The 24,228-nt window shown below is 40.2% G+C and overlaps 1 protein-coding gene across 1 annotated transcript in view; it reads left to right on the top strand.

Moving 5' to 3' along the window:
* Nucleotides 1–24,228, top strand: part of LOC139688573 (uncharacterized) — a 490,329-nt gene that overhangs the window by 99,570 nt on the left and 366,531 nt on the right. Inside the window, exon 2 of the mRNA XM_071586126.1 lies at nucleotides 10,493–10,530. The gene's annotated coding sequence lies outside the window, so the exon portion shown is untranslated. The remainder of the gene's footprint in view (nucleotides 1–10,492; nucleotides 10,531–24,228) is intronic.

The following is a 24,228-nucleotide window of genomic DNA, read 5'->3' as shown; positions in this document are numbered from 1 at the left end:
CCAACCCAATACAACAATTTCAGAGTGTAAAAATCATTCGCCTTGACTGGGATCCCAGTCAAGGCGAATGATTTTTACACTCTGATATTGTTGCATTGAAATGCACATTAGCGGATGACTCTGTTAAAAGTTACTGTAGCGGCATCTCCCGCAGTTTCTTTGGAAAATCACCAACCATTTACCAGTACCTAATCTTCCGAAGGATCCTAAAATCACTCCAAAACAGAAAAAGGAAAACCCTTTCGGTGCAAAATAAAATAATGTTCAAATTTGGCGGACCGGGACCGTTTCCGCAGAACTGCGTCATAAAACGTTCTTTACAAATCTCCAGGCCATTGCGTGCGCGAGCGCGTGTTTAGAAATGAAACGAAAGGATTTTAATGTGGGATTAGCGGGCGGCCGACGTGACATACTCGCAAAGCGTGAGATTACCGCAGGAATCACGTTTTTCGAGGCTATGCCAGAATATTTGGGTTAAATAAAGCAATACTTCGGATTAGCGTAAAAGAAAAAGGGCGCTTATAAAACTTTTCTGCTCGGCCATCGCATTAAATTAATTCCTTAGCCACACATCCCCTACACCCCATAATCTATTGAATTGTTGCTGTCCGCCAGTCCTACGAGGAATACATATTATATTATCTCAAGAAAGTGACCCAAGGAGAAAGATTGAAAAATCTCCCGGACGTAAAACGTGTCTAAACACATTACTGAAGTACACAAGTATTTGAAGGCTATGTTAGAGTGCAAAATTGTAATCGAATCTGGTGGGTCGCTTTTAAAATTGCCCACTATGATATGAAAACAGAAGCACACTACAAGGTCTGTCCTAAAAATTGTAGTTCTTATTTTTCCCGGATGGGAGGGCTTTTGGTGGTGTTTCTGGTTGGAATCAGGGGAGGTTTAGCCCACAAGGCTATGTAGTCCCCCAGAATAAGGCAAACCCACGTTGAAGAGTCAGATTTACAGACCGAATCTTCTCTGATGAATATAGGTCGGGTGGTGATTAGCTTGGAACTATTTTCTCCAGATAATAATTCTTCATCAGAATTTGCACACATTGGGGCATAGCAAATTGTGAAAGCTTAAATCACTGATCAGATTAAACGGATCATATTACGGAAGATTAGAAGATCATAGAACAAACTTAGTGGGTTTTGGAAACTATTTGAGAAAAAACGTCCCATAAGTTACAACCATGTGGCAAATGTTTCATGAGAAAGTCAAATGCTCTTGCATCAAACCTCTATATGGGTAAACCATTATGCTGTTTAATAGGCTGTCCATTAAGTTATCCTAAAGGTAAACCCATGCGATTGTTGACGCAATCAAAATGATACTGTTTGTCACAAGATGTAAGTAATTTAGTAAATGAACCCTAAAATGCACGTGACTTTCGACGTTAGAACTAATTAGCCCTTTTATCAGCTATTAGTTCACACCTGAGCTCGCTTACGTAGTTGCTCAGCAATAGGGCTCGGCGATATTCATTTGTTCAATAGATTGCACGAAAGATGATTTTGGCCGTAACAATGATCTCACCTGATTCCGAAATTCAAAACTACAACGAAAAAAATGATGCTTTTTTTCAGCGCAGCAGCCGTTGGATGGGAAAATATTAGTCTGCGAATCGCTAAGCTATAAAGTAAAATAAACTTGGAGAGTCTGCTTATTGAACAATATTTTAATCATATCTCTTAATAACGTTGAAATTCAGGCTTATATGACACCCTTAGTAATTAATCGTAGACCTATCCTATTATGTTTGACATCAAGCACCCATGAAGCAGACATATTAATTACTGGATTAATTTTTAATAAAATATGTTATCTCTACTGCGCACATTACGTTTATTTACCACGAATTAACTAATCCATTTCGAACAATGATCATTAAATTAATTTATCGAGCGCATTTCGTATTAATTTTAATAAGAATTACGTGGGACTATTAATTACGTATGTTAATGTCACAGATGAAAATCCAATATTTCTTTTGCAAACCAAAAGTTTGGATTTAAATTAATGCAGCCTTGAAAACAGAAACATTACCGTATATTTCTGCAGTTAATTTATTTCTCTGAGTTTGGTAATTTTAATGTGTAATGCGGCTTAAAATTTGTAACGACCTAATTAAGTTTATGCCAAAAGAAAAATATTAGAAATAACAATATTTTATATGTATGGCTAGCCATTTACTGCATTATTTTGGTTGCATAAAAATAAGCATCGGAATATATTCTATCGAGAAATCTAATAGAAGAAAAACGACTAATATTTCTGATCCCCTATGATACAGCAATAAAATAAAATCTGCACACAGGATAAATAGCTAATTATATTGTATTTAACAGTCAAATGATCCACGACTTATCCGCTCTATGGTAGAATACGAGGGTAGTCTGAAATATTTGTAACCTAAAAATTAAAAGAGAAATTTTTTTCTGTAAAATTATTTTTAATTTTCAACATAGTCTCTTATTACGTGGATACACTTTTTTCAGCGATGCTCCAACTTTTTCAACCCTTTCAAATAGTATTTGACGTCTTTCTCTGCAAAAAAGGCGTTTACGTTTAACCTCCTCGTTCGCCAACTTCCCCAACTTTTGTTGAAGAGTGCTGCCATCTTCATGTTGAGGTTCGTAACGTTTCAGACACTCCTCGTATAAGTGGGAAAGCTTATATTCATTATATGAAATACACAGTGTATTTTTCCGCTGTTATTTATTTTAGTACTACTAGTTTCAACGCTTAGGCGTCATCATCAGGTACAAAGAAGTCAAGTTGCGGTCCATTTATATACCATTCATGAGGGGGAAGGGGTGGGTGAGAGAGGGGGGGAAGGAGAGGGGGAGGGAAAAGAGGTGGGGTTGAAATCGGCGTTGATGGGATCCTCCCCCTTCTCCTTTCCCCCCTCTCTCACCCACCCCTTCCTTCACATGAATGGTATATAAATAGACCGCAACTTGTCTAATTTGGACCTGATGATAACGCCTATTCTTTTAAATTAGTTGCAAGAAAAAAGTAGTGGACAAATACATTGTTTCCTTCATTTAATGAAAATGAACTTCAACAAAGTTGAGCAAGACGTAATTGAATACGAGCTAATATTATTAATGATGCCAAAAAAGGAAACTTTATTCATAATTTCCAATATGTTCGTCATGATATAACTTATTCAGTCCAATTCTACAATAATTAACCATTACTTCACACAATAGCTTGTGGGGAGTGGTAATATTTCAATCTAAACTTTTGGCTCCTTTGGTAAGAAGTAAAGATGGATGTGTTGTTCCGCTGATTCACCCATCATAGTTCACGGTAGGATAACTTTGTGTAGATTTCACCGTGCTCTTTGGTGCTCGGAATAGGACATTTGAAGCTACTATGATGAAAAGAAATTTTGACGAAATAATTAAATGAGTCTTTCAAAATTAAGCATCATAATCAGTTTAAGGTTCAAATTCATTGGGTTTCTTATTTCATAATCCTTTGCACATCGTCCTATAGCTATAATAATTTTGATAATGATGATAAATTAATGCTCTATGATTCGATATACAATGATCGATATTACGGACTGGCAAGAGAAAAACTGTTGATACCGTGATTAATGCTTTGCAAGAGTGAGAACCACACCCCGAAAAAGGCAATGGGGGGGGGGGTGAATATTTGCATAGCTTGAGTCTTGGTTAAAACCTTTATTATAATCACATTCCCAGCAGTTGAAAAGTAAAAGTACTCGAAACTAATAGCTAGTTGACTGACTTTGGACATTAATATCCAAATTGTAATGAAAATGAAATTTTGAGAAAAATGGAAAATAAAGGAACTAATGTACAGATCACTCATAACTTGCCCTCCTCCCAGACATATATGCAAGGAGTGTATTATTAAACAACTTAGACGATAATTGAAGGTATTAAGTAAACAAATACACCGCAATAAATACAAAACTAGCAGAGATACCGAACAAATATCACTAGTTATATTTAATCCATCGCGTTTAGCTGCGACAATTTACTATCTTCGACCCATCCAAGGAACCTTGGTACAGTAATGAAGGGATGCCATTTTTCATGAAGGATTGTATATGCATATGCACCGTGCAAATATTCATTCACATGGAAACAGATATGAGGAACAGGTTTAAAACACATCTAGGAAGACAAACAAAGGAATGCTTACCGGTATATATTACGACTGAAGTGTAGTGAATATTTGTATGTTCTCTTAATTAATGTTTTTTCAAACAAATACCAAATAACTATTTAGATTTGAAAAGCCGGGCAGTAAAAACCTGTTGATGTACATGGCGATGGGTACGAAATACCAGAGGAAATGAATACAAGGTTCTCTCCGATATTAGCGAATCGGTACTTTTTCAAAATATGTAAACTCATTGACGAACAAATTTTTTTTCAAAAATCCATTATTATAGTACCAGAAATGATTACGCTAACAATAATGGATTTGACAAAACATAATGCATCAGGGAAAAAGGTCTTCAGTAGTCGTTAAAACCCTCCAATTTGGTAATACCCAATTGACTTCTCGCGGATGAAAAAGACAAGAAACTGTAAAAAAAACAATTTCTTGTAATAGAATATTGTCTGCAAACTCTTTCCCCTCGCGAAACATCTTTCAACTTCCTTCCGGGACTGGGCGACCGGGCGTTGGCCTACGGGGCGGGACCGCATCGCATGCCCGGCCCGCCGCCCCGACGCGCGAGGTCCCTTACCCCGGGGGGGTGTGTGTCTAGGCGAACACCAGGGGGAAGGAAACGGAATGAGCGGCGAGAGGAGGGGTGCGTCACGGCATGATAATATGCAACGGGTCCCCCTTCCCCCGCCCAGAGCCCCGGCGAGGAACGCTCGTTGGGGGGCGGTGGAAGAGCGGGATGGCGCGAACCAGGCGTCGGCCGCCACCCGCCCCTTCCATCGGAAGACAAACTGCGAAAGATCAAGAGGGTGCGTGGCCGTTAAGATATTGTTTCCCGCGGCGATTACGCGCTCCACTGGCGTACTTCGGGGGGGTGGTGGAATGGGTGACGGGGGGCGGAACACCGCCCCAACGAGGAACCATGCCCCCGGACCCTCTCCTGTCCCTCCTCCTCCGCCCCGCCCCCAGTCATTCCCCGCTCTTGATGTATTATCATCGCCCCCGACGACGTAGAAGGCAGTAGTTCCCTTTCAGCCGCGCCCCACCTGCGAGACAGCCATTCATTTCGTCAGCCACCACCGCCAACCCCTCACGTTCCCCTCCCCCCCTGCCCCTTCCCTCGCCGCCCCCCATCGCAATTCCCTACGCACTTATCCAAATTCCGCTCCCCTCTCGCCCATTACATAACTGGCAAGTATATTAACTCGAGAGAGATTTACCGTCCCGGCCAACACCTTATACTTCACCGTTAAAATAAAAATGTGCTAACGTAATGCAAAACCTAAAAGCAGAATTAGAATCCAGGTAGGAGGGTGGTTATATGTTTTTCAAAGTGGTTTACGACTCGAGAGCCGATGCTTTTTTAATTAATCGAATTTACGAACGTGCCGTGGGTGAGTTTTTACCAGGAATGAGCATCTCGGCCATTACTTATGTGTTTGGTGGGGAAACTAATAATTACTATGGTTGGCCAGAAAATTATCCCTGAAACAAATCCTTCAACTCAGATGAAATGTGTGAAATAGGGTACGGCTATAAACATATCAGGCATGTAGAACGAGTGTACCTGTTAGTTTTTTCGAAAAGCAGAGGAAATTTGGAACTTAAGATACGTTAAGTAGTTCGCCAAATGGGGATTAATAAAAATCAATTCTAAACTTTAGCAATTAAAGCAGGCCTTCGAAACGTCAGAAAGGTTTTCCTGAAATTTGTTCATTTAGAAAATCGCATTTATAATCATATCCAAACGAGTTAACCTAATGAGCAGATATTATCACGAAGTTAGGAAAAACGGTTGTTATTCTTTACTGTGTTTTCACGAATAAACCTTGTTTAGTCGCAAATTGTAATTATAGCATTTTCAAATACTCTCTCGAGTAAAAATCCAGGCACACGAAAATTCCCCAGGGATTCTATTCCACCATATTTGTAATACTAGGAATATTCTACCGTTGAAGGGGCAACCTAAGATGCACAGAAATTATCGTAAGAAAAAATAGAGTTACCAATATTGTGCAGATATTACAGAAGAGAGGTTCTCCTCGTACAGCATATATCTCTCAGTAATAGATTTATTCCGTTACCAAGACGATATTCCAGAGGTCCCTAACCAGTGTCACATATATATATATAGTCCATCTACATATATCATAAGCTTTTCCAAGGCATTTTGAACTCTCAATGAGAGATAATAACGACTGCATATTTTAATTCTACTGTACGAAGGTAGAATCGGCATAAAACCATTACCATTTTCATCAGTGCAACGAATATTGTTAAATGTATGCTTGCTATCTTGAAAATTATATCCCGTATCATAATCTAGCGAAAATTTATCTCAAAAAGAAGTTTTCCGATACCTTCTAAACGGAACGATATTAGCCCCGACTCGTGGATCTTCGAACATGTTTCCTAACATCTCCGAGAAGAGGTGCAGCGGTGGACAAATTTGACTGAATCGAGCTACCTGAGAACAAGAGCAAATATGGTAAACACGTACTCAGCGCCTACGTGAGCATACCTCACCCCACCGGCGCTTCTCTCTCTACATCTACATCTACGATCCCTACGAGCCGCCGCAAGGGCGTGTGGCATGGGGTGTTAGGCCACCACCCGTAAAAAGGATTATAACCCGCATGCAAAACTGACAAATTCATGCCAAATTACATCCACAGAGACGCATATATATTCAAGCATTTATTTTAAACCCATTTTACATCAACATCAGTCATATACCCCCCCTAGCCGCCACAAAGCCGTGAGGCGGAGGGCGTCAGGTCGAAAGAGAATTAAACCACATGCAAAACCAATGAATTCATGCAAACCTACTCCCACATAGACGAGTGTATTCATTGCGAAAGTCTTTTTAACTTACACGTATGCAAATATATAAATTATCAAATAACATACTCTTGCACATTTATGTACGAATAAACTTTATTCACCTACGAATATACTCTCTCTCCCTCCGAGGAGATAAAATTTACTGCAACTTGGAATTTGATTAAACTGACTTTCCTTCTTTTCCCTCCTGTCTCCCCCTCTGGGATCTCTCGCGACTGATTCGCTTCCTATTTCTTTTCCCTAAAACATAAAAGGGCGGTAACGACCCTTTCGCCTTCTCCCACACCCCCCCTTCAAATCCCAAGTGCTCTTTTTCTGCTTAGTCTTCTTCCAATTCTGACGTTTCAACTCTTTAATCCTTTTCTGTTGGTTTTTTTGGTTAATCCCATACCATAAACATGCAGGTAATTTAGATTTGAAATTAAACGAAACTGTCATCGTCAACAAAACCATACCAGGGTCACATTACGAAGAATCTTCAATGCCTGTTTGCAACTTCCGGGTGTTCGTGGCCCCGTGTTCGCTCAGAACACTCCTACCCGTAAATAGAGTTGTAATATATGTTGCAAAAATTATTCATTAAGGTCAGAAAATAGCCGTCACCATTTCCTGAAATAAGAAATATTTTACCAAGCAAAAATAAGGATTTATTAGAAGAGTATTAAAATTGCGATTAATTAGAAGAGTACTGAGCAAATGTACCGGAAAGGAAATGTTACAGGGGATCGAGATGGTGCGGGGGCTAACGTACTGGCTTCCCACCCTGAGGGCGCGGGTTCAAATCCCGGCGGTGTTGAATATTTTTCAGAGGTATCTCGATCCCTACTTGAGGTGCTTTGTGGAGGGCACTTTGAGTGAGTACGCCGTCCGTCGGATGGGACGTTAAGCCGCGGACCCCTTGGCGCCTTTCGTAAAGAGTAGGCTAATGCCGACGCCGGGTTTCTCTCCACCCTTCATCCTTTCCTGTCCTTCCCCTATGGCGCAAATGACCTTAGCTGTCGGTCGCCTCCCCTCAAAACTACTAGGAAATGTTACCTGTCGCTGGTTAGGCCTCATTTAGAACACCGCGGGGGATCGAGATGGTGAGGCGGCTATCGCACTGGCTTCCCACCCAGTGGACTCGGGTTCAAATCCCGGCGGTGTTGATTATTTTTCAGAGGTATCTCGATCCCTACTTGAGATGCTTTGTGGAGGGCACTTTGAGTTAGTACGCCTTCCGTCGGATGGGACGTTAAGCTGCGGACCCCCTTGGCGCCTTTCGTTATTAAGAGCAGGCTAATGCCGACGCCGGGTTTCTCTCCACCCTTCATCCTTTCCTGTCCATCCCCTATGGCGCAAATGACCTCAGCTGTCGGTCGCTTCCCCTAAATACCACTACTACTACTCCGACCGCGGTAGCGGTAAAAATATTCAAGTCAAAATTAATTGTTTTGAGTAATCAACCTCGGCCGCACACCCTAGATGTAGCTTTCCAGCTATTAAAAAATAGAAAAAATACAAATTATTTTTTTTGTTGACTTCGAAGTAATAATGATCACCTTTGCTTCATATTCGACCTTTTGGTTGACTTAGGTTTACTTCCTAAGCCGAAGATTTTTTCTTGATTTAGAGAACTCGATAATTTCTGGTCCATTTTGTTGCAACACAAGGTAATTAACATATAATTGAACAATTAAGACATGGTAAGATGGCTCTAACTAGCAACGGTGAACTCTAAGAAAACTCTCTAATTTCTTTTTTAATGGTTAGCCATAGGATTGACGGTAAATTTTGACGTTAGATCAAAAAAGAAAAATTTGACAATGTTAGAAGGCGAAAAGCAAATTAGATAGGACATACGGTTACGTGGATGATTGACAGCTAGACTTCAAGCAAGAAAAATCTCAAGAATATTTGTTAACACACCAAGCATTTTCTCGAGATTTGGAATGGAAATATGAAAATCTACTTCACCATGATATTAAATATATAGGGTTGATCAACATTTCTCCACTGTAAGATTATAGTTTTTCTTTCCTCAAATATTTACTGTTTAAGTAGACATAAGTCCATTATTTCTATTATTACCTGTAGACTGCCAGGGAGTAGTAGATATTTGATGGACTGGAAAACGCAAACATGCTATTGAGTTTTTAAATCCACTAAAACATGCTTTGCTGTCCATTTCTGGCTATTCTCAAAGTAATTGAAACCTCAATAGTTTGAATTAAATCATTTATTTGTTCCAAGTACTTCCTATCTAATATAGTTACATCCGATTTGCCGATTCACTTCCTATCCGTCCACCTCAATTATCCAATACTCCATAATTTCTGAGTCTTCGACAGTCACTTGCATCCCTGTGTACATGTTAAATCCAGTTTTCTTGCCCACTTCGAATATTTTTCCAGCAACTTCTCTCTTCTCATACAGTGCCTAGTCCTCGGTTTCCGTTCCTGTTCGGATATTTAATTCTTTTCATCAATTTTTACACCGGCCTCTCCAAATATTTAGAACTATGCTTATTATCTTCCCTCAACGAACAAAGTTTTAGATAATTTTTCTGCACGCTGTGAATTAAAGCTTCCGTGTCTCTTTTCTCTGCTTTTTTAATCAGTCTTTGTTACAAGTCTCTTTTCTTTGTCATTTTCTCGTACACACTTCGTAATGTAATGCATTACTTCTGATAATTGGGTACTGTACAGATTTTCTCCAAACTGCTTGTCAATATGAGCTATGAAAATTTCTTTTAACTTTGTATTTTTTTTATTTTGACTATTAGTTCCTAACTTTCCGTGACTGATCTTCATTCCATAATTCCAACCCGGGTTTAAAATGAAAATAAACTTCATTGCAATCCTTTGCCTGCACTTGATTAAGTATGCTTGGTAACAAACAATTCCTTCTTAGCTCCATACGTGCTATCGTCACAATATCTAGCCCTGTACATGCTCTCTACAAACATTACTTGAAGAAGGTGGAGCAATAGCCCTTAATCCTGCCCTTTTCCTTTCGTTCTTAATCCAGCTCTCAACCTAACACCCAGAATGTACCTACAAATTTCAACGAAATCACCTCTCTATCCGGTAAATAAAATTTGAAGTAGTGAGCTCACCAAATCTGTGCTCGGATCTACACCGAATACCTTATGGAATTCATCGAGGTAATGAAGAGTTGTATTCTGGTAATTCATCATTATTTGTATCTGCCTTTTCATTACTGCATCTATATATAGCGAGGTACCCTCCTCTTATAAAATAAAACAATTTAAGGGCAAGACAGGACTCAAGCAGGTTAAAACAAGAGTAATTTGCCCTTTAGCTAAAGACCTTCGTTGATTTGATTTTAAGTGAGCGTATTGTATCAACAAATTTGAAGGGATTATTGATTTTTCTCCTTCTTAGGATAAAAAAATGATTTATAATTAATAAAAATGTTATAATGTTTCAAATGATTGCATTAGCTAAGATGAATTCTGCAGGTATAACATCAGCCTTTGTCTTTTCAGGAGTACTGAGAGTACAACTTTAAGTGCAGCTACCTTAGGTGAGTAAAATACGAATTCCCATATAATGCTATGTTTTAAGAAGCAACATCATTCCTATGGAATTTAATTTCAGAAATGTATAAATATTGAGCATTTTTAATCATAAATGCATATAATATTTATTAATTAATAAGTTTGCTTGGTATTTATTAGTGAAAATTCATAAAATAATTCCAATATTATATAAATATTTGTGTAACTAGTTTCTTTCTCTTTTTGGTTCTGAGCTTTGTTAAGTATTGACTAAAATTTATGCAAATATTGCATCGAAGCTGGGGATCTTTCGCTTTCGAAGTTTTTTGAAGAAGTTTATATAACAATATATGTTGTAAATATATGTATTTATATACATAAATATATATGCATATCTGCACACATGTATATATACATATTTCTTTCCTCGTTTGCCCAACATTCTCCCTTCTATCACAATCTTTAACATCCCAGTGCCGGTTAATACCCCCTTCATCCCCTTTTCCCGCCTCCATAGGATATCTCCCAACAAACCCCTCTCTTCGTCCACCATACTAAGTACTTCCTCGTTTGTTTTCTTCTCTGTCCAATTCACCTTCTTCATTATTCTCCACACCCACATTTCAAAAGCCTCCAATCTACGTCTATCCTCCTGCTTCAATGACCACGTTTCCGCTCCGTACATAGATACGCTCCATATCAAAGTTTTTACGAGTCTTTTCTTAAAATCCTTACTCAAAGTCCCTGTCATCAACTCCCTCCTCCTTGTGAAAGCCTCTTTGCCTAGCGCAATTCTTCTCCTTACGTCTCTACTACTTTGACCACGTTGGTCCTAAACACTACCGAGATACGTAAACTGTTCTACCTGCTCTAGCTTTTGCCCTCCTATTTTAATGTTAAGCTTGGCCTTTTTCTTTCTAGAAAATCGCATAACCTTTGTTTTATTAATATTGATTCTTATCCCATACCTGTCGCACTGAATTTCCAATTCACTCAGCAATGCTTGCAGCCCCTTGGCTGACTGACAAATTAAAGCTTGGTCATCAGCAAACCTAACTGATTTTACGAATTACCCGCCCAGTTTCATTGCTACCTCAAGTTCTTCCCATGCCTCTTTGATCATTTCCTCTGCATACAGGTTGAACAGCAACGGTGATAATGGGCAACCCTGCCTTACACCCCTTCCTATCACTGCCCATCCTGACTCCCCGTTTCCCACCCGCACCTGAGCAGTCTGAGACATGTACAGGTTGCGGATTAGCCTCCTTTCCCTCAAATCTATTGCTATTTTCTGCAATATACTAATTAGTTTTTCCCAATTCACTCTATCAAACGCTTTTTCGAAATCTACGAAACAAGCAAATACCTCCTGGTTGTGTTTTATATTCCTCTCGATTAATAATCTCATTACTGCAATGGCATCACGCGTACCTCTCCCCTTCCTAAACCCAAACTGATCATACTCTAAGTAATCATTTGCCCTACTCTCAACCCTTTTGTTTATGATCCTGAGAACAAGTTTAGCTGCGTGGGATATCAAACTAATTGTCCTATAGTCCTCACATGACGTGGCCTTTACCTTTTTCGGAATATGAACTAAAACTGATCTCACGAAGTCTTCCAGCCAGATTCCTTGCTCATAAATACTATGAATCAGCCCATATAGCCTCTTCCTCCCATATTTTCCTAAGCATTTTAAAAGTTCCACGGGAATGTTATCTACCCCCACGGCCTTATTTAGTTTCATCTCCCTTAATGCCCTTTCTATCTGATTGTCTAGTATGCCTGGACCTAAGCTGTCTTCCTCTACGTCATTTTCTTTTTCAATGTCTAACTTTGTTGGTCTGAGTTCTCTACTATACAGTTTTTCTATATATTCCTTCTATCTCTCTTGGATATTTCCTGCGTCAACTATTATCTAACCCGCCTTATCTCTAACTGTTAGAATAGATCTCCCTTTCTTACTTCCCGATTACATTTAACTTTGCTGTACAGCGCACCAATTTCACCCTTCCTCTGCAAACTTTCCATATCCTACTTTTACTTAATTTGTTGCCCGCCTCAATTAGTTGTTTAATTCTTTGTACTTCATATTGCCTAAGTCTGTATTTACATTTCTCCATTTTCTCCGCTCAACCATCTTTGTAATCATCTCATTTGTGATCCATGGTTTCCTAGTCCTTTTAGCGTTAACGGTTCCAATGGTTTCTCTCGCGGCTTTAGACAACCCTTCCTTAATACTTTCCCATTTTTCTTCGAGAGGACGTAGTTCTTTACCATTCTTCATGATTTACTCTACGGCATGTTGGTACTCCTTCCTTTTCAATTCATTTGATGCTTCTACATTCAGTTTTTCGACCCGCCGCCCCTGCCTTAACTTTTTGAAACGGACCATACATTTCATAACAACTAAATCGTGGTCAGAATCCGCACCCGCTCCCGGGAAGCTGTGCGAATCAATCACAAAGTCCCTAATCCTGTGTCTAACCAGGATATTATCTAGCTGATACCTTACTTTCTTTCCTATTCCTTCTTCTTCATGGAAAAAGGCCGCTGAGAGGGCCGAAAGCTCAAACAATTTACCGTGTGAGTGTTCTTTTAAATGTTGCTATTCTTTTCTGTGTGTTATATTGTGTCAGCCCATTATATATATATATATATATATATATATATATATATATATATATATATATATATATATGTATGTATATACATATATATATATATATATATAAATGTATATGTATACTAATTTTATATATACATATAAAATTTAATAAACATATATATATAATATTTTCTTTGGAGTTCCACGTTAATTGCAAACCTATTACAATAGAACGCCACGAGCTAAAATGTAATGTTATTTGATTAAATTAAAAAAGCTGCCCGCATTAAAACTAATTTAATTACAAAAAAAAGCTTATAATTTTGACTTAACTAAAAACTAATTCACCCGCATTCGACGCGATTTTGAGTTCCCATCTTTGACCAAAATGCGGGAAAAAACGTCGCTTCTATTGGTCACGTTGCAATGCATACCAACCACAAGATGTCTATAAAGAAATCAGCAATTTTTTCCGCTATAATTACAATTTTAGGAAAATATACGCAACAAAATGAACAGAAAATTTTTATTTTCAGCCGTTCAAACATTAAGGATTTTTGACCAAAGGATAATTATTTTATATTTTAATAATCGCAAAAGTATGCTATTGCACGGGAATTATAATAAATTGCAATTTTTCCCATAAAAGGAAAGATGAAATCGGTGGTAATGGATTCTGGATGTCCTTATTTCTGATTGTTGGCACAGTCATTAGATGCTATTAAATATCACATGGAAATTTAAACTGTTCAGCTCAATGAAGCGTGATCGAGAATTGTTACCGATTAGACAATGAATAAGCCAGCTAGTAGCTTCATCTATTGTAATTAAAAGCAACAGAGATTGTCGGAGCATCGTGATTGTCCGTCTCCCTCCCGTTGCGCAATGGAGCATTTTGAAGGTGAAAGGTCATTCTGCCCGAGGGAGGGGTCGTTGAAAGGACGGGAGGCGCGGGCGAGTGGGAGTGTGAGCGCCCCCCGCCGACAGACAGAATACCCAAGTCCGTTCCTCTGCCACTTTTACTCCCGGCCGACTCCCCCTTTACTTTCTCCCCTCAACAGCACCCCTCACTCTACCGAGGATCGAGGAACTGGTTTGGAGAAGAAGGCAGGAATGGAAGACTGAGAAGTTGAGAAGTGACGAGACGATATTGAGTAGGCAATGTACCGAATAGAAATTGCTGTTGGTGAATTAGGGCTACTTAATCATTTCTTCTGTTCATGTCAATATATATATATATATATATATATATATATATATATATATATATATATATATATATATACATACTTACAAATATGTATGCATAAATATGTCGAAGAAAAGTCTCAAGGATGATAATAATTAATACCATATATAACATCGACAGTGAGTGCTTTTCGATGACGACATAAATATATGAAAACTTTGATTAAAGCATTTATGCATAGAAACACAGGGAAAGGACACTAACATAGTTAACGTTTCGTCGGTACGGCCGTCGTAATCTTCAGACTCATGCGATGACGGCCGTGCCTCGAAACTTCAACGCGATATGCTGCCTTTCTTTGTGTCTCTATGCAAAAATATTTTTAATGTTTTCATCAAAGTTTTTACATATGTGTATATATATGTATATATATATATATATATATATATATATATATATATATATATATATACATATATACCTTCATATATATATATATATATAACTACCACAATGAAATAGAAATGAGGAAAAGGGATAGGAACAAACATAAAAGGCGAACACAGGAGATGTACACATAAAAAAATGCACTTACACTACGAAATTATTTATGAAAACTCTGGGTAATTACTTCTAATCAAGTGAGTAATTATGGTTTGAAAACAATGACTTATCATTCCAAAGCCATGTAACCTAGGGTTAACTTCAGAGACTTCACGTAATAGCGGATGTTTTTCAAACAAATCTTTGATTATGTATGTATACTGTTCGTGGGATATCTCTGCATGTTTAGAGACAATATTAAAATGCTGTGAATACGCCTCAATACAAACAGACAATGCTTTTGGCGGTGTTTCTAAATGCCGTGTGAAAATCTATTATTATCGCCTAACAGCAATGTATCCTAAATAAATAAATAAATAAATAAATTTTGTTTCCTTATACAATTTTCATTCGTTATAACCAATGAAGTTTTAGAAGCATAAGTCACACTTATTATGTTGTGCTACATCGCTTTATTATAATTGATAAAATTATATTACATTCCGTTATCCTAAGTGCAAAACTAAGTCGTGCACGTAAGCATGATTTATTGGCATAATTTCGATATAATTAAATCCTTCACTTGTCGTGGGCGTTTGTGTGCGTGCGTGGTGACGGCTCCGAAGAGTTGGCGCGAAGCTAATTTCAAAGGAACTTGCATTGTGTTGCTCTCTACTGCGTTTGGTTAATGGAATAAATGATCCCGAGGCCTATTTTGTTGGCAGCCAGAGGGTAACTCGAATTACGCCGCCATCGTACGCTGGCGTACTTACATCTCCTTTGAGCGGAGGCGCCCTTGTGTCAAACTGTGAAGTAATCGAAGGGAAATGTCTTCCCACCAAGAAACCTGCCATTCTCCTCCACCATCTCGGCCGAACAGATGAATTTGGCGTTCGAGTTAGCACATTCACACTTCTAGCCGATGGGCGTGAGGGCGGCAACATGATGTCTTCCCCTCCCGTTCGCGAGGAGGTCACTCGCTGGTTCAAAGCATTCCGAAAGGCTGATCGTGTCAGCCGTTCGCCCGAGACCTTAATTCCAATACTGGCTGCACCAAAATTGCTTCTGCATACTCGGTGGAAAGTTTGCAAACCAAATCCTTGCAACTAGAATAGGATGGAGTAAATAGGATAATATAGGAAGCAAATTCTAGCGGAGAAAAGTTACAGGTGACGCGTTGTAGTATAACGTTGTTTCTCGTTTATTTCAGGAAGTTTGTTTAGCCAACATTTAGCGGCCACGAAATACACTGCATTTCTCAAATATACTCGTGTTTACATTTTACATTATTTCATTACTACATTAAAGAGAAATTAAAATATTTTACATTAAATAGTCGCTTACCTATCTCCAAGATACGTTTTAAATGTGTTTATTTAAGGGATCGAAAAATTTTTCATTATATATTTTGAGGATAATATCTGACTTTTTAAATATTCGACGCTTTGATACGCATTTTATGATAGCATTAGCTGGAGAACGAAATGAATACAAAGATCAACTCTTTTTATGTAGATTCATATACATCCATTAATTTCACAATAACAGATAACCCTGGCGGTGGTTTGCAGGGCACTATAAACACCAAAAACTTAAAAACTGAAAAATCTAAAAAAACTGAAAAAACTAAAAAATAGCGTGAGTTCGCAATTGAATTAATGGATGAGTGCGAATGAATTTCACTAAATTAAAATATTACCCTTAGCTGAAAGTTTAAAAAAAACCCTTAGCTTACCCTTAATGTGAAAATGTTCACAGTTGTAAACGATACCCTATGCGTAGAACGTTCACTCGAGAGTTAATGCGAATTGAGCCATATTCTCATAGTATCTACAACTTAATTATCACCTTTTTTCTCTTTTTGTTTTGGTCTATTTTTTATTTGTTATTCTGACTATGTGGTTGAAAATTCTTTCGGTAGGAATAGTAAAAGTTAAAATTGGACTGCTGGAGGCATGGCGAGAGAGAACAACACGTGTACCAGTAAAATGGGAAAAAATGGTTTTGATCATCTTCTTAGAAGTCCTTAATGTATCGTAGAATCTGGTCCTCTGATACTAACAATACATTTGAGAAGTCAAACTGATTCAAAATAACTGATTATTTTATTCAAAATATGCGCAACATTGTCTGTCAAATACCATGAGACCAGAATGGGAAGGTAGGTTCTCAGGCAATACTCGAAGAAGGCAACAATGCAAATGCCGGAGGGAACTTTATAGTATTGAAGTGGAGGAGGGAATATACGGGACGTGGCAAGCAAACAACAGGGAGGAAAATTGCTGCCGTTTCGCAGACCATGGCTAGGGAGGTAGAAAACTTCTACATCTACTTAATACCCCGCAAGCGGCCGTAAGGGCGTGTGGCGGGGGGTGTTAGGACACCACCTGTAATTAAGAAAGAAAAAAAAACCGCATGCAAAATTCACAAATTTATGCCGACCACAAACAAGACGGTAAACATTCATGCAAGAACACATACACCCCACACGCATGCAAACACTCCAACTAATATACACATGCACCTACAAATACACCTAAGATCTTTGCAATGTTAAATTTTGTTCCGGCTTGCTAATTAAATGTTTTCGATATTTCTAAAGGGACTTCGGTTTCTTACTATTGTGATTTCTGATTGTTCGAGGAAAGAATGAGAATTTGTATCCATCTGTACTGGAATCTATCTCCCTTATTTTAGCTTTGTGATCTGATCTACCTAAATCGTGTGGAGCCATAACAATTCCTTCAGTGTCATAGTTAAACTCGTTTGTTCTGAATCTTTCTAAAGGTCTCACCACTTGATCAGGTTGAACAGAAAATGAACTAATAAAAGATATTTATGATAAGAAAATTAACTAGAAAACTCTAGCTATTTGTCATTGCTTTCAGAAACCATCAGTACCCTCATCAAAATGTTCTACTATCCGCGATGTCTACGAACTAGGCTTACCTCAATGTACGAACCGTCCGCCACGAATGAGCACAAATTGCGTTTTACGACGCCCAAAATATTTGGCCTTCCATCGACAGTAAAACTGCCCGGTGGGACTGGTGGGGATCCGGTGACGTTAACTGACAAATGAAGAGAAAGGGTTGGACGGTGAGCTACCCTTCATTTCTACATGATCATGTCCCTTCCATTTAATTTGCTAAATTCTTGTGTCGTCGGATATCACCATAGGCAATGGAACCGGTGTACGCCTTGACTAAATATCAGGATTCAATTATCGCATGCGTTTTATTTGTCTTCGATCTAAATTACGTGGGTCGCGGTAGTCTAGGGATAGAGCGTTGGACTACTTATCGGAGGGCCCGGGTTCGATTCTCGGGTAAGCCTCCCTGGGAACCTGCAGCTCTACCCAAGATATGTGATTCTTCGGGTACCAGATGTTCCTGGGAAACCATAACAGGCACAGGGAAAGGAACTGGCCCCGCTACCCTGATGTGTGAATTTCACACGCCGTATAGGGCTTAGGACTGGGTGAACTCTGCCATCACCTGCTAAACCGACCTTCGGGTTGATTACTGTGTTTATGGTTTTTTTATCTATAATACGTGGTATAATATAAATCAGTATGGAAGAAGACTGAGTTTTCAATGTTGTGGTAAAAAATCTTTATCTCTAGGATATTGCCTTCCCATTGTCTATTGCCCATTCTTTATCTACCCTAATTCACCTCATTCTGGGAGTGCACATGCTTCTTTGTTCTGATTAATGAATTCATACGCCACCCGTAATCTCATCAAGTGAATATTTTCGTTAAATATTATTTGCCATTAATCGATGCACTTATTCTAAGGATTATGAAAAAACAATTCGCTATTCCCATATCTTTTCGCGTGTAGTATTGAGTCAATCGTAGAATCATAAAACATAATTTGAAACCGCTCTGAATGCAATGATTCAGAGCCGCAGATATCCCGACTCGCGATTGGTGTTTGTATAAAAGGGTATGCTTTTTATCTTACCATCCATTACTATGCGATTGTCGTAAGGAGAGAGAAAAATGATGAGAATGGAGGAAGAGGTAGATGAAAGTAATGGAAAAGAGGAAGATGGGAGTGAAGAAGGGAAGAGAAAAACCGATTGGAAGAAGTAGAACCCTCAGAGTCACTCTCGTTCGTGTTTCCAAGTAGCGAGGCTTCGAAATTAAAGCGAAATGAATGAATGCCTCGGTAGAAGGCGGCGGAATGAGAATTAAGGCTTCAAGGAGTGGGCGGGGCGGGCGGGCGGGGAGGTGACGAGTGTAGACAACGCTTCCCTCCCCTCCTCCGCGACCAATTTGGTCCCTTCGCCCGAACCGCCCCCTCGCCAACCTGCGACAAAGCGGCCCACTCCCGAAGCGGCCCATTCCTCCGCTCCTCCTTGCCGCACTTTGCCCCCACCATTGGGGGCTGCAGTCCCCCATGCACCTCGGGAGACGTTTTCCCGTGATCCCTTCTTCCCCGCCTCCTCAAGTACGACCGGCCGCCACATCCCCCTCCACTACACCCCCTTCTATTTTCCACTCACCCGCCCCTGAAATATTTCCCTATGACGCACCAATGCGTCGCATTTCCCCCCGTGCGTCAGCAAGCCTCCCTCGGCATTTTTCCTAGTTCTCCCTCCCGCACCATTAAGCTTCTCACTCCCTCCGCACCAAATGAGTTTCCATATCTCTTCCTATTCCTTCCCGAGAACGCAAAACCTTCCGCTCGTGACGCAATCCGCCTCTTTCCCTAAATTCACGATGCAATTCCGTCAGCGTGCCCTCTACATTTATGCTATACGAGGCCTCTCCAGAAAGTAACTTACATTTTAAAATGAAATATAAATCTAGTATTTAGACAAAAGTTTTTTTACATACAATTAAAATTCACATTCTTCAACTGTATTCATAAATAGGCGCCATTCAAATGGAGGCATTTGTCATAACGACATACAAGATTATCATTTCTGTATCTGAAGAAATCTGCCGCCTTACATTTTAACCACTTGTTTACACCAGCACGCAATTCCACGGCCAAGTGCTGTATTGCCATACACATCTAACGATAGAATTCGTTGAATTGCGATCGTTATTTATCACGAATCATAAAATATCACGAAACCTTTGGTTTATTTTCACCGTCAGCCCATCTGTCACAAGGCTGGACCGACCACTGGCGCCCTTCGTCGTGAACAGTGGCACTGTGGCCATTTTTCAACTAAAGTCACCACTGTCTATCTCCGCCTTCACTCATTATTCCGTCTCCGTACAATTTACAAAGTTTTCCATGAATTTCAATTGGCTTGTGGTTTTTTTGCAAATAAAAACTTAATCACAGACCAAAATTCAGAACTTGCGAGATACAGGGTTCTTCCGGAAAATAAGTGTACTGACTCCTTGGCTGGGCTCTGACGGGCTGCGATTGGAGGGGGGTATGTTGGCAAGCGACGCTGAAAAAGGCAGTCGGCTCTGAGCTGTGGTGTAGTGAGGAGCTCTGTTAACGCGAACCTCCACGCTGACCCACGTCACGGAACGCGATGCCGAAGTTTTTGGAGCAGCGTTATTCCATCAAATTTGCGGTAAAGCTTGGGAAATCGTCTACCGAAACTGTCGGTATGATTAACCAGGCTTACGGGGAGTCAGCCATGTCCAGAAACATGATCTTTCGGTGGCACAAGATGTTCGTGGAGGGCAGAGAAGAGGTCGACGACGAGTCTTCGAGAGGTTCCCGATGATGCCTTCGCGGGAGCGTTCCAGGAATGGGAACGCCGCTGGAACAAGTGTATCGACTCACAAGGGTCCTATTTTGAGGAATATTAGCTTAAGATATGTAAAAGTGTAATAGATTTTTTTCCTGAGCTCAGTACACTTATTTTCCGGACGAACCCTGTATTCTATTGGAGTGCACATTTTAACGGTTCGCAGTGTGTGCAAAGTAGAAGAACCACAGTGAGCATCGTAAACTACCACAGCAGAATGTGTGGACTGAGGCTAAGGGCTTTCAGACACCTAGATGGTGGCTCTAGCCCTACCCACCACCACGCTAGACCGAAACTTAAGTCACTATCTGGGCACCACTCACATGTGCGCCATGCCCGAGCAGCTGCCACCGAGAGGTGTAAGGCATGGGGTGCAAGGAAACCCTTATTTTTCATGTTCCAAAATTTGCCCTTATATGATAGACGTAATAGTATATTACAATTAGTTTTTTCGATCAACATACGTATTTATCTAGGTATTTAATTTTTCCGTGAACGTGAATTGAGTGAGGGAACAAATAGTTTAGGCATCTTTATACGTTCCAGTAAATTTTAAATGTTTTAAGCGGAGGAAGATTGCACAATTATAGTTTTTGGTGGTGTTAATTATTTCCATGCCGCTAATAAACTAAAAAATATCCGAAATCATTCTCACAATCCCAGTTTCACATCAATCTCTCTTCTTGTCCGGAGCGAATCCAATCACCCTTGGGCGTATTCAATATAAAATATCATTTCTTATTAGTTTGTTACAGAACTTCCTCCTAAAATATATGTCAAGATTTAAGTCAAATCCTCATAACCCATATGAATCCGAGTAATTGGTTGAATTACAATTGAGTCGTCTCTTGATCCAATGCTCTCCCCAATAATTTCTCCCGGTCTTCTTCCTCCTCCCTCTCCTCTATCCCTCCGCGGTTTTTTTTCTCGCCCCCGATGGAGTCACACACCCTTGAATTTTACACCCCTTCTCGCTCCCCTGTGTCCCCCTTTCCCGACCCAACCCCCTCAATTTCACACCTCGCCCACGCCGCCTCTCCACCCGGGCGCGTCCCCTGAGGCACTCTTTGACGCCACTGCTGCCGTTCCCCTCCTCCCTCCCTTCGGGTCCCTTTAATCACTCCGGGTGCTGTTGGCGGCCGTGAGGGCTGAGGGTGTGGGTGTTCGCGGGGGCGGGGATGCCTTCCTCTCGGATGCGGGAGAAACATGAAGAACACATAAGACTCTGCGGAAACTGAGTGAGCAATCCCCGGCGATGAATCACGCTATCTCCGCCGAACCCTTTTTCAATGTGCATGGCGTGCGTCTTGCTGTTTCCGACGAGGACTGAAGCGGGAAAAATGCCACGGAAAGCGAATGTCCACCGCAAATGTATCCGTGGGATCACCTCACTCCACTTTCTATATATTGAGAGTTTAGATATAGGGCAGTGTGGGGCATTGCCGGAAGCCAAGGCAGCAGCGTTTTTTAACGAGCACTAACTACTATGGCTAACCAAATGAAGGGGTAGTTTGAAAGGCTATGGCAATCACCAACAGACATCAGCGCTAGGGCAACGGCTTCCCCGTGTAGTAATAGGTAATTCTTTTGTAGTCTACCCGTAAGGCGTCAGTGCTTTTGGAAGAGGTCTGTGGTGCAGACGCCTCTCGTGTTGTTCCTGTGTAGTGACTTACGAAGATGGAACAAAATTTTGGATGGATGAACAAAATTGAGATTCGAGCAGTGATAAAATGCTTTGTAAAGAAAGATATGAAGGGAAAGGAAATTCATGTCGAATTTCAGAAAATTCTGAAAGGACTCAACTTGTTCATGTTCAACAGTTGACACGTGGACAAATGAGTTTAAGTTTGGTCGGCACGGCTTAAATGATGACCCGCGCAGTGACTGCCCAAAAATGACCCGCAAAATGAGCCACTGCCCAAGATAGTATTGCAAAAATGCATGACATGGTCTTGGAGGGTCGCCAACTGAGGTACAAGAAGTTGCGGAAGCTGTAGGCATTTCATCTGAGCGGGGATATCGCATTTTGGGAGTGGGTTTGGATAAGATAAAATCCTTTCCCAGATGCGTGCCGCAGCTGTTGACGTAAGAACGAAAACTCATTAGAATGGAAATTTCCAAACAATGTTTGACCCGTTTTAAGAGCAACTAACAAGATTGTCTTCACCGATGCGTGCTCACAGATGAATCATGGATTTACTACTGTACCCCAGAGACAAAAAAACAGTCAAAGCAGTGGAAACATGTTGACTCACCTCCACTAAAGAAAGCAAAGGCAATGCGATCGGCCGGAAAGATAATGGTTTCAGTTTTCTGGGATACGAAAGGAATTCTGCTGGTCAAGCAACAATTGAACAATACTACGCCAACCCCCTGAACAAAATACAGCATCAGATATGCGTAAAAAGGCCTGGTTTATTAAGGAAGAAAGTCATGTTTCATCAAGACAATGCACGCTTCCACACAAGTGTTGTTGCCATGGCAAAAATACGTGGACAAAGATGCGAATTATTGCCACTTCGGTCGTATTCGCCCGATTTGGCTCCATTAGATTTCCATCTCTTCCCCGAGCTCAAAATTTAGAAACGCATCTTCATTATCTGTTAAGCATGAAAGTGTCCTCTCCCACTTTATTTACCACAGAGGCTATTTCTATGGCAATTCGTGGCATAGTAGAGATATGGTAACGTCCTCACCATTTTCCATTGGTGCACACTTTAGGGGATATTCCTTTTGGTTTCATTTATTGTCCAATCCGCAATGGCGTTCGAGGCAATTGTCAGCAGTGTGCAAACTGACTGTTTCAATAAATCGTAATCCTCATTCTCTCTCTTGGCCTAGCTATAAACACTGATACCTGGTACTATAAGTGTACGCACATCATCAAACACGCATAATGTTTGAGGAGGTGCTTCCGGAATGATAAGAAACAGCAGCGGATTGGAGGAAGTGAAAATTTAGATGGTACCCTGGCTAATAATTTTGGGGCGGACTGCGAGGAGTGTTTAAAAAGCCCGGCGAACTTGTTTCCAAATCAAAAAGTTATTCTTTTTCATGGCTATGGCGTAGGGATCAAAGGACTCTCTTTAATACCAAGCGGGCCTTTTCATGAAATTCGAATGGATGCAAATATTTCAGCATCGACGCGGATGCTGTCCAAAACACATGCAATAAATGCCTTGGCCAAGAGGCGCCAATTCCCATCCGATAGAAACCAATGAAACTCCTGGTTCGCTCTTTCTGAAGTCTTCTCCCTCCCATTTCTACGCGTTTGTCACTCTATGAAGAATGTTCATTCGTCAACATTTAAACTTTTGACAGATATTTTGACACTTGAAATGCGGTTGTATGTATTTGGCTAAATATTGTAAAATTCACATATTGAGAATGTTGAAAAGCTTTATAGATATCATATAATTCTATTGCGGAGTGACAGGATTTCATTGCACTTGGGACACATTCAGATGCAAGTAGTTAGAGGAGAATATTCTGCCAACATTTATCAACACGAAGGTCGTTTTGATAAGTGAGAGTAGTCATCACCTGTTAATGCGCCCATCGGCGTGTGAAATTCAAACATCAGGGTAATAAGGGGGCCTAGTTTCTTTCTCTTCCCATGGATTCCCAGGAAGGAACAAGAACATTATATCTTCCCGC

This window comes from Hetaerina americana, unplaced genomic scaffold (genome assembly GCF_022747635.1).
Source record: "Hetaerina americana unplaced genomic scaffold, ioHetAmer1.1.p SCAF_20, whole genome shotgun sequence".
Classification (NCBI taxonomy): Eukaryota; Metazoa; Arthropoda; class Insecta; order Odonata; family Calopterygidae; genus Hetaerina; species Hetaerina americana.
The sequence above is the reverse complement of the archived record's forward strand: the minus strand, read 5'-3'. Positions and strand labels throughout refer to the sequence as shown.